The 12,276-nt window shown below is 44.0% G+C and overlaps 1 pseudogene; it reads right to left on the reverse strand.

Annotated features, from left to right (window-relative positions):
• The window catches only part of LOC108307402, an 8,591-nt pseudogene extending 1,616 nt beyond the window's left edge, over nt 1-6,975 (reverse strand).
• Between the last annotated feature and the right edge of the window lie 5,301 nt (nt 6,976-12,276).

A 12,276-nucleotide genomic window follows, 5' to 3' on the forward strand; every position in this document is an offset into this window, starting at 1 on the left:
AAGAGAATGAAGCTCCACAAGTCTCTGGATCATATTCCTTGATATGTACAGGTACGATTTTCATTGAGGGTACATCTTCAGTCAGTAGAATGCCCATTGTATGACTTGAGATTCTCTGAGCTCTGTATAGCAGTCAGCCATTGGAAATGGAATGCCATCCCATATCATGAGTACAACCATCATAGCAGTTGGACAGTGGTGGCCTGTATGCTACTAGACCAAACAAAGAATTCTTAATTACTACTTCTTAAAACTCAGCAATTAGACACCCATGACAGCTTGTCCCTTCTTTACCAGTGTAAACTGTTTCTATCCATACTGCGTTTCCTTTTTGACCATACCTAATCTCCGTGACTTCTCTGACGGCAAAAACACGTGGTCCTGCCCCACGGTATATATACTACGGGCCTTTGTCTTGATCGAGTAATACCAAAAGACAGTTGCAGGTGGGTGGTTCAGAATACTTAGATATAGACACTAGGCTTTTCTAGTGTTAGTAAAGTGTGAGTTAATGGCTGAAATTTTTCTGTGCATTGCCCACTGGACAACTCTGGTGTTCCAACACTGAACAGACTTCCTCTTCACTTTTGGTAGAAACCAATGTAATTACACCTGAACACACTCCATTTACATTCCTGAGAGTTAGTGCTGACTCCAGTTAGGGTGTTGGATGAGAGATACCAGGCAATGCTGGCAATTGCTGATGCATGAGTTGCTCCTTCACCTGCTGAATCCGTATTTGATCATTGCCAGGCATCACGTTAGCACACTGGCTAGGTGCAGAGGGCTGGGTCAAAGGATGGGCTTTCTGGTTAGCATTCACCATTCATTGTATCTATGAATTAGAAGCTTTATCAGTGAATGCCTTCCTGTTGGATTCTGTTTTAAGATATAATAAGCTGAGTGAATCCAAGGGTTCACCATTCATCTTTTCCCCTGCTGGTTTAGGATATCTCTAATTTTATTTGACTAGAGGGAATACTGTTTTGGGTTGTATAATGAACCTCATTTGAGCCACTGCTTTCCATATTTTGGTTAAGGGAGAAACTTTCCCAAATACAGTAGGAAAATCATGTGGACAAAATTGCCCAAAATTATGTGACATTTGGATAACATTGGCAGGTCAAATTGTGCCATAAGTGTAGGACAACGTTGCCCACTTCTGATTTTCTTGATTACAACTGTGGGCTCTTTTCCCAGTCTCCAGATGGGGTGGATTCTCTTTTCTGGGCTGTGTTCTTTTACTTTAATTATGAACCATGATTTTGTCTTGAAGGTGGTTTCTGTTGTATTGTGCCCTTCTGCTGATGGTGGTTTAGCTATATATTACATGCAACAAGGCTGTTGGTGTACTTGTAAAACCACAGGATAAAATTTGCATGATTGAACTCTCATTGAAGCAAGTTGTCCCAACTGTGTTGCAATATCTGCAATGGAAGTATGGGCTGCATGCTGACATGACACATCATCTGAGTCCAGATTTTTGCTGCTGTCCATAGACTGGTTACAATAACTCACTTCATTATTTCTTGGTGTCAACATGCAAATTCTCAGAACGACTGTCAAGAGTAATTATCCCTGGACCCATACTTGTATTGGTGTCAGTCTTGAATAAGTTTGATGTTGGTATAAAAAGAAAATGAGTTTCACTTTTGAATATTCATGTGACTTTGGATGCTTGGGTTAGTAGCTAAGCTGATAGGTGATTTAGATAGCATAGTTTGCCCATTGGGAACCTTGTTGCATGAACTTTGTTTTCCCAAAGATGGATGGTGATGGTTTGACTCTCCATGTAAATTTGGGTCTTGGAGGTCTTCTTAGTATAGAGGATAGCTTTGAAGTTATCTAGCAAACTGGCTGTTGTCTCCTCTGATGAACTGACTTAATTGGTATTCTTCATCCCTCTGACTTTGGCTACCACTTGATGCAGTGTTAATCTCCTATCCATTAACGATAAGAGACTTAAGAGACTTGGCTGAACTGGAGATCCATATTTTGGGTCAATACTTGGCATATCCTCAGTTTTTGGTTGAGCACCTTCATTGTGTATACTAGCATGACAACTTCTGTTGCAGTGTGAAGAATGTGGGATGGAATTGCAGTGAAAGCCAGGCTACTGGAATACAAAAACATGATTTCTCCCCTTGAGATGATCACAGTTCATATCAGCAGCAACTGAGCTCACAGCATTGTTAGTTTGCAGTGTCTTTTAGGAATTTATAAGAATTACTTTTAATGTCTTGCCACATTCTTCAATATTGAATTTTTAAATGAAACGTTTGTTTCAGTGGGAAAATAGTATACGTGTTTAACGCTATTTCTTAGTTTCTACAAACAATTTTGGAGGTTTGGTTCACTTTTCAACCTGTTTTTTTGGTTTTTCAGCTTCTGGGACATTCGCACTGAAATCTTTGACATGATCAGTTAAATGGATTTTTCTTGTGTGTCCACTTCTCCACCTCAATGCCTGTCATGCTTGCTTGCTTAGTTACCTTTTCAAAAGGATGTGGGTTCGATTCCAATTTTTCTTCCCATGCCACATCTAATGTAGTTCATGGAATCTGACTCAGAGCCATTTACTGATTGGTCGTCAAAATCTGCCTTTAAAACTTTGGGCTGCTTTTCCCTCTGGGGCCACTTGTTTTCCTTGATAATCTCCAGATTCCTCCTGACAAGCTAAAAATAAGTGACCCTTGGTGGTAAATCAGATCATCAAGAGACCCTTCAAAGCTGTATACAGGAAGTTGAGCAAGACCCCGTGAAGCATGGAAGAGTCCTCTCTCAGGGGGTAATGGGAGCCCCTTAGTTTTAGCTGGCAGGAAGCTTATATGAACCTGCTTCTGAGTTTCTACATTGCTTATAGCTGTTACTGGAGGTGATGAATTTTTCTGAGTTTGAGGAGTGTGTCCTGAGCAAAAAGGCAAAAATATGTATAGCACTCTGGACTGCAAGTCCATATGAGACAGTGCTTGGGCCATTGGGAAGGAGCATTAAGGTAGCAATTGGATTTGAACAGAAAGGCAGACAGGCACATCTAGGACAACACCCCCACTCATATCAACTTTCTTGTTGCTCTAAAATAGTATCAAAGGCCTCTCCTTGGACTGGAATAGCACCAGGAATGTCTATTGGATCTGGAGTCTCACCCTGGGCCTCACCATGACCTGGATCAGCCCCTAAAATTTCTAATTGATGTGGGATATCACCAAGCACCTGTCCTAGGACCTAGGTGGTATCAGGAACTTCCTGTGGATTTCCAGTAGCACTGAAGTTCACGTGATCTGGTTTAGCACCAAGGGTGACTTGTTTTGAGCCTTCCAAGAGGAATTTTATTAGAGGTAGAAGTTACCCCACCATGAGCCAAGCAATTAATCAGGTTTTACCTGAATTGAACCTTAGACTGAAGGTGGGGTAGCAATCATGTTCATTATTACTGGGATTTAGGTAAGAATCGGATAACTTAGATTCTACTCATGAGCCCAAGTCTTCTAACTGAATGTGGGGATTTTCTTGAGGTAACTTTGGGGCTTGTTCTTTGGGGCAAAGGAGCACACAGTCACAAGCAAACATCTTGGGAGAACCACTGGTATCATTCAATGTCTCTTCAGAAAACAGTCCTTCAACATGACATGTCCCTTCCAGTGAGTGGCCCAGGAAGGATCTCAGCTACAGGGTCACTGTGGGTTGGGATACTGATTTTGGAATCCTCTACTCCTTGGGACAAAGGCTGAGTTGTCTCTTGGCTCTTACCTTTTACAGAGGGATTTTGCACACCAATATGGACACGGTTCCAACGCGAGACACCCGAATCGTTCTTTGAGTGCTTTACTTGCAGATCCAGGGAGTATCGTATAATCACAATCAGGTTGCTTTTCTAAACCCTTAGGAAGTAGAACATTTTTGGATTTGGCTATGACCATTGGGAGTTAGAGTGACATGCTAAGAGGTGCTTTGTAGCGCCATTGTAAACCCAGTTCAGGTTAAGGACTCTGGGTTCTAACAAAGAACCTCAGTCCTATCCAAATTCATGCATGCTGCTCCAGCACTTTAAAAAGGCTTCTGACTGGCATAGGTGGTTTAGGTTCTGTTTTTTTCCTCTTCTTGGATTGTTTTAACTTTCCAGGGCTTGCAGTATTGACTGATGCCATATTTTTATTGGCTGCCTTGCTAGTCTATCATAGTTGACTGTTTTTGTTTACATCTTCCTGACTAATCTGGAAGGCCTTGCGTGGTGAGATTGAGATACAGCTACAGAGTAAGAAAAAATGAAAGCACAGAGAAGTCATTGGTCCTGTGGAAAGTCTCACTTCTGAGGAGAATCTGGATGGACTGCTCTTGCCCTCAGTCACCAAAGGTTTTGGTCACTGGCCAGGTCACACTTGAAGGGCAGCACATGCAAGGCCCCCAGCTCCAAGCCTGCAATAGCACAAACTAGCCCTCAGGCAAACTTTCCAATTGGTGCTCATCCCCACAACTTTGGAGCTTGGGGTCCCCACAGGCACGACGAGTGTGGGCAGTTCAGGGAGAAGCCTACGTACTCCAAACAGAGTCAAGGCCCAAGCCCCAGAAGTGGGGAGTTGCTTCCCAAAGGTCCACAGTAGAGGCAGGTAGGGCTGCAAAACTTGGTTGGAAAGTGGTGTGTGTTGTGGGGGAAGGCAACGCACATAAAAATGCACAGGAGCAGATTGTGCGGCCACTCCCTGACAGGTCACCCCCGAAGCAGCAAGGTCACCACAGGACAGACCTGAGGGAGTCCCTTAATCCTCCTCAGTTGGCTTTGAGAGAAGTCTTTGAAAAGAGATCTAAAATGACTCTACTCTTAAAGGCATTAGTTCTTCCCAGGGATCCACTGCTGTGGGAACAATGTCGACTTTGCTGTGAGACTTGCCATAATTGTATTAGCATGGGTCTTCCCAAGAACAGATAAAGATGGATTTGGATATCTCAGAGGCTTATTGGAAGGCGGCGGGAAGGAAAGTGGCCATAAAAGAGGATGGAAAGGAATGTCAAGAGAGGCTAGGAGCCATGAGGTCACGATGTAACGCTCATCTTTGGGAGGGTGGAAGGAAAACAAGGAGGGTCTTAGATGTCTGTCTCTAAGTTATGAAAATGTTAATGGAGATCTATAGGGCACCTATGAACAAGGGCACCTATAGAGCCCAGTATCTCAAAAGATTAGGCCAGTCTTAATAGCTGTGCTCATTCATTGGTCAGAAACAGAAGTGGAGCATGACAATGCCATGTATTTCTAGAGCACAGAGCACAGTGACTGAGGCCATCCAATATGCTGCCTGCATTCAAATCTGAAAGGCATATTTTCACGGCCACCACAGTCCATTCTTGCACTGCATGGATCTCCTTCATAGCTCCAGTGGGCCTCCCTTTTTGAAGGGAAACTTAAGATTAGAACAAACCACAGGCCATTTTCTAGGAAGCTTTAGGCCACAGCCCTTGCCCTCATTCCTTTGCTACTCAATTCCTCTCACCCTCAACTATCACCATGGCAAATAAGAGTGGCTTACCTAGTGGGGTGACCCCAATTGCTTATTCCTGAGGGGACTGACACTTTAATCATACCCTTATCTGGGGAATGATTCCCACGTGTGCCCATAGTCACAATGGGTCAAGAAAGTGCCAGAAAATGTCCAAGTGGATCACCTGGCTTCACATATTTTCCACCTCTTTCACACATTGTATAAAGGCAACACTCTCTTCCTGCTAATCAAGATCAATTACTTTGGCCAGTATGGCAACTCCTCACCTGTTGGTCCCTGAGCATAGTAATCCAAGGTATCATAGTAGCAACTGAGTTGGAGCTCAGAGGGACCTTGGGTCCCTCACCCAGAGTGAACCGGCTTTGGAAACCAGAATCTCCCCAGGAAGTTCCCTTTGAAGTGTGATAGCACCAGAGGCCTGTCCTCAGACAGAGGTGGTATCAGAAACTTCCTGTTGATTTTCAGCCTTGAAGGTCTCTTGATCTGGTTTGCACCAAAGATCACTTGTTTTGAGGCTGCCACAAGGAATTTTATTACAGAATTAAGAGACCTAGAACCTATCAAAAGCCAAGCAGGTAATAAGGTTATACCTGAATTGAACCATAGAATGAACAGGAAGTTGGGTATTGATCATGTTCACTCTTAATGGAATCTAGGGAAGGATGAGATAGCTTAAGAGATTCTACTCATGAACCCAACTCTTCTAATTGAATGCTGGGATTTCCTTCAGAGGTAACTTTGGGGCTTGTTATTTGGGGCAAAGTACTGCAGACTGTCATGAGCAAACATTTTCAGGGAACCACTGGTTTCATTCAATGTCTCTTCAGAGAACCGCCCTTCACAACAGCATGTCCTTTCCAGTGGCCCAGGAAGGATCTCAGCTGCAGAGCCACTATGGGTAGGGATACTGGTTATTGAATCCTCAGCTGGTGGGACCAAGAGTTTCTCTTGGCTCTTACCTTTTAATTAAAAAGGATTTTGCACACCAATCGGTCTCTTTATCAGGAGGGCTTGGTTTCAATGAAGACATACTAATCTTTTGAGTGTTTATTCCCTAATTGGGGAGTATCTTATCACAATCATGCTGCTTTTCTAAACCCTTAGAAAGTGGAACCGTTTTGGATTTGGCTATGAACAGAGGGGGTTTTGAGAGTCGCCAGCTAAGACAGGCTCTTCATAATGCCATTGTAAAACCATTGTGGATTGTAGGTTCTCTGTTCTGACACAGAACCTCAGTCCTATCCAAACTCACGTGTGCTGCTCCAGCTCTAGTCAGAAGGCTTCTGACTGACATGGGTGGTTTAGATAATGTTTTTTTTCTCATCTTTCTTTATGTAATTGCTCTAATTTTCCAGGTATTAATGTCTTAACAGATGCCACATCTTTGTTGGTTGCCTTGGTGGTCTTCTGTAGTTGGCTGTATTTTTACATCTTCCTTCCTGACTAATCTGGAAGGTTTTGCATGCTGGGATTGAGACATAGCTACAGAGTAGGAAAAAATGAAAGCACAGGAAAGTCACTGGTCCTTTGGAAAGTCTCACATCTGAAGAATCTGGATGCACTCCTCTTGAGCTCAGTCACACAAGATTTTGGTTGCTGGCCAGGTCACACTCCCAGGGAAGTGCATGGCTTCAGCTCCAAGCCTGCACCAGCCCTTGGGCAAACTTTCCAACTGGTGCTCATCCCCACAACTTTGGAGCCTGGGGCCCAGGAGGGTGTGAGGTATGTGGGCAGGTTGTTAGGAAGCCTATGGCTACCAGCACAGTCAAGGCCCATGCCCCTGAGGTGGGGAGCCGCATCACAAAGTCCACAGTGGAGAGATGCAGGTAGGGATGCATGCCTTGGGTACCTGCGGTGTATCCCAGGGTGGCAAAACCAGGAGTAAAGGGGCCAGTGGCTGCCTGCACAAGGCTGTGCAGGAGAAGACTGCACAGTCACCCCATGCCAGGTCAGCCCCCTAGAGCAACAGCTGTGTCCCCAGGACAGACCTCTGGGTGTCCCTTCATTTTTTTTTAAGTCCATTAACAGAAATCTTGAAAAAGATACCTCAAAAGACACTACTTACAACAGGTATTAGCTCTTCCCAAGAACTGACTGCCGTCAGCATGAAATTGAATACTTCTCTGTGGGACTTAACATAATCCTGTTAGAGTGGGTCTTCCCATGAACAGATGGAGTTAGTTATATCAGAAGCCTATTGAATTGGGCTGGAGGAAAAATGTCCATAAAGGAAGATGGGGAGAGGGATCTCAAAGGCTAGGATCTGAGTTCACAATGCAAGTCTCCTTTTTGGGAGGCTGGAAAATTAAGGCAGTTAATTCAAGGACATGCGGAGTAAGACAGATGTCTGTATTTCTAAAACTATTGGAATGCTTAATGGACACCTCAAACAAGGGCACCTATGTGGAGTCCAGTATCCCACAGTTTAGACCTGTCTTAATAGCTTTGTGCTTTCGTTGGTCAGAAACAACGGAAGAACTGGAGCCTAGACAATGCCATGTATTTCTAGAGCACAGTGACTGACATCGTCAAATATGCTGTCTGCATTCAAATCTGAAAGGCATGTTTTCATGGCCACCACAGTCCGTTCTTGCATTGCTTGGATCTCCTTGAAACCCAGGTGGGGAGCATCTCCTTCATAGCTCCAGTGGGCCTCCCTTGCTGAAGGGGAAACTGACAGGAAGGTTAGTAGACTACAGTCCTTTTCTCTGAAGTTTTGGGCCACAACTCTTCCCCTCACTTCTTGGCTACTCAATTCTTCTCACCCTCAATTATCACCATTTCAAATCTTGGTGGCTTCCCTCGTGGAGTGATCCCAATTCTTTATTCCTGAGGGGACTGACGCTTTAATGATACGCTTATCTGGGTAATGAATCAAATGTATGCCCAATGTCACAATGGGTCAAGGAAGCACCAAAAAATATCCAAGTGAATCACCTGGCTTCTCATTTTACCCATCTCTCCCTGCATACATTGTATAAAGGCAAGTTTCTCTTCCTGCTAATCACAATCAATCACTTTTGCCAGTATGGCAACTCCTCATCACTTGATGATCCCTGGGTGTTGTAGACCAAGGTATCTGCATTACACCCGTTAGTTGTAGTTCAATGGAATGTTGAGTTTTTTACCCAAAGTAAACCTGCTTTGGGACGAGAATCTCCAACCATGAATAGCCAAGACTTCGAGAGACGAAGTCAGTCTCCTAGTGAACTAATAGAAATGACTATACATAGGATATTCCTGTTTTTATCCCTTGTCTTCTAGTATGTGGTACTTCTATTGGAGACCCTGCTCAATAGAGATACCTAATTAAACACACAAAATGTATTCTGAAGGGTGACATCCTGCTTCTATGAAGCGTTTCTGAGATGCTGCTTTAGTTGTGTTCTTAGAAGGTATGCTCAATAGCCTAAGGAAAGCTGCTTCTGGTAGTTGAGATAATGGTATACTAATGAATCCCATGTTCATGAGCCCCGTTCTATCCTGCACATGCTTTGCTGTGAAACACGTCCACTCCTTTGATCCTCTGCTGTGTTGGGTCATTTGTCTGCAGATAAGGGATTATGGAAGCCATCAAATCAGTAATGGCCAAGGCTCTGTGGACAAGAAAAGCAAACACATGGCCAAAACAAATATAAAACTGCAAGTAGAAACCACTGGCCATCCTAGAATAGAGGCTCAATATAGTTCTGAACTGCCACTAAGTGACCTCCTTGACGAGCAATACATCTGGGCTTCAGGAACTATACATAGGATCTTCTGCCACTGATGCTATTGTGTAACCCATCATTCTAGTTCTGAGCTGAACAATGAAGGCTAGCTAACTCCAACTGGCAGAATCACTTCATCTACTTGAATGTTCAGTGCCTCTTCTGGTAGGTGTCTTTTAAAGATACTAAAATCATAATTTTGGTGTGACTCTCATATACTCATGTTTATGCCCCTCTCCCAGTCTTCCTTGCTTCTAATCATCTAGTCCCTTTCTATGCCCCTGACCACATAAGAGGCCACTGGCCACTGCCCAGGCATTGAGAAATTCTCATCTTGGGCCACTTGGGCCACAGGAAGTAGATAACCATGGAAACAGGTCTTACTAATTAAAGACTGTTTCTATACTCTCTTGAAACTGCCCCCGATACAGCTATAATGCACAAGCCATGCATCTTGGACCATAGCTTGCCAACCCATCTGTAAACAGGCTCTAGCTTCAGTTGGTCATATGGCACTACTCCATAGGGCCACTGATGGGATATGAAGAAGGGAGACTGGTACAAATATTGTGGGTGCCCTGAGTCTGAGCCACCTGCTCATGCGGCTTACACTCTGGTTCTGTCAGGCTTGGTCTCAAATTAACCTCTTCCATCTTATAAACCTGGACAGGTCCAGTGGAAGTCTATGGTGCTGTAGATCAGACAAACCCATTTTAGAATAGGCTGTTTTGAATACATGATTACTTGGTACTCCATAACCACAGCCCAGTAAGATGCCAGGAGCTATTTCTCCAAAGATCTATAAGTACTGCAGACAGGACTAACTGCAAAATACCAGGGATCACTATAGTGATAATCCCATAAGCTTTACTATGCATCTCTTCCTACCACTGGCACCTCCAACACTTGTCTGTCAGTTCCTACGATTTAAGTAGCAGTGAGGCTTGCACCAAAGCCTGGCCCTGCTGTAGCATTCATTCCTGCTCTGGGACCTATTAAAGTTGGAAGCCTTCTATGACTTGATATATGGACCAGGGCAGGATACAAAGATGACAGATGTCAGCTCCAGAATCCAAAGAGGCCTGCTGCTATTCATTGTGCCCTCCTCATTGAGTTAGCAGATACAAGATGAAGGCTTTTTCTTTACTCTAGAGATGTTCAGTGTAACTCTATACCTAATTAAATGCTTCTGACATGATGGGTGTTAAAAATTCTTTGTATTTGTGTCTATCCTCTGGAGTATGTGTTTTACTAAAACCTTATAAAGCACCTCGCATTCTTTTGGCAGAATCAACATACCATTGGATAACCATGTTCTTCTCTGGGATGTTCAGGCAGTCCAAATCTTTTAGGACTATGGCAGATAACAGTAGATGTGCCCAAGGCAAACTGTATGAGTCTTTCTATCCCACGTGAATATGAACTTTCTGATCCTTACACCTAGAATAGAAAGTGACCCAACTGCCAAGTTCTCTATCATGCATTCAAAAATCTTTCTATTTTAGTGGGGAGGGCAGTTACTTAAGCAACCTGGAATAATAATTTAAGGGACTAGAAAAATAGTGAGTCTGTGGATCCAGGGTACTGGACTGTTGAAAGCAAGAGGCTCTATTCTAGATACTAGTCTACGTAGTAAATAGAGGAACCATGACTATACTTCCAATTTCTGGATTTCAATGCTGACTCAAACTGTTTAGTAATTCTCAAAGTCTAGTTATTTCCCCAATGTACAGTTGTCTGAGGAAATTCACAGGTGCCTCCAGGGAGAACTGAGATAATCATGGTATATAATCAGGGCTTTTACAGGGCTCTTCTACTTAAGGATTCAGGTATCTCTTTAATGAGTTAATCTCGAAACTGACATGAGTTTGGGGAATGGCCCTAACATTGTCATTATCTCAGCCTTCTGATCCTCCATTTTTGTCTTGCTCATAAGTGGTGAGCAGAGCCTTGCTGGCTGCAAATCTAATTTGGTCCTTGAGGGACAATATGTAATCTCCACAGCTCTCTGGGCAAGCCTCCTTAGTGTCCCCTCTGACCTTTCTGGTTCTTACAGAACTGCAGCCTTCTGACTTCTTGCTGTTAAATGTTACCACCTGGTTTCACTATGTAGCTTCCTTATCCTCATAGGTAGTGATAAGCCTATGTCTGTGACTACCTCTGCTGCCATGTGTTGTGGCCTGAGGAAAACCATCACTGCACTACTTGGTAGTGTTGGTGTTCATGCCATCAGATCATTTCATGGCCTTGGTGAATACTGTCTTCTGGTTTCCCCAATTGGACATAATCTTGATTTTCTGCCCTTATGTCTATTATAATATCTTCCCTTCCCTCTTTCTTCCCGGACAATTTAAGTCATAGCTTTGCTGAGCACTGGCCATCAATACTTCTCAGGCTTATAAGCACCACCCTAGTGAAAGAGTTCCCCTGCCACATCACAGGACATGTGACGGGTGTGGCTCATGTGATCAACTGTCATGCACTTAAATACCTTACACGATGAGGAGCATGCAGATGGGCAGGGCAGGACCCTGTTCTCCAGCCCATAGCAGCACACAGGGCAGAAACCAGTGACTCCCAAAGCTCAAGTGGACATGCTACAATGTGTTATTTTATCTTTGCCATCTGCAGACAGCTTAAGCGTTAAACAGCTCAGTGGACCCTCTGCCTTTTGGCAAAGGCAGAGGGCCAGTGTGACCGCTTGCTGTATCCTGATCTCTTCTGGCATCCAAGGAAAAAAGTTACAAACTTGAAAGATGAATGGGGGAAGTTTGAGTGGTGGATGCAGCTCCCAGTGGGAATGGGTGGGGAGCTGGAAAGGGAATGGTGTGAGAAGACAGTCTCGCCCTGGAGTTTGGTGATCCGGTGATCAGTCTCTTCTAACTGCCCCCACCAAACTGAGTTCATATGCTCCTTTTCTCTTTGCCACTCTGATCATCTCCTTGTCTATTGATCTGTTCATCTGCTCAGCTGTGGAGGCTGGGGTCTGGGGCTGGTGGGTACACGATACAGGGGTATGGCAGGCCAAAGGGCAACTTTGAGGCATGATAATGGGAATACCTCTTCCCACT

This window comes from Cebus imitator, unplaced genomic scaffold (genome assembly GCF_001604975.1).
Source record: "Cebus imitator isolate Cc_AM_T3 unplaced genomic scaffold, Cebus_imitator-1.0 Scaffold79, whole genome shotgun sequence".
Taxonomy (NCBI): domain Eukaryota; kingdom Metazoa; phylum Chordata; class Mammalia; order Primates; family Cebidae; genus Cebus; species Cebus imitator.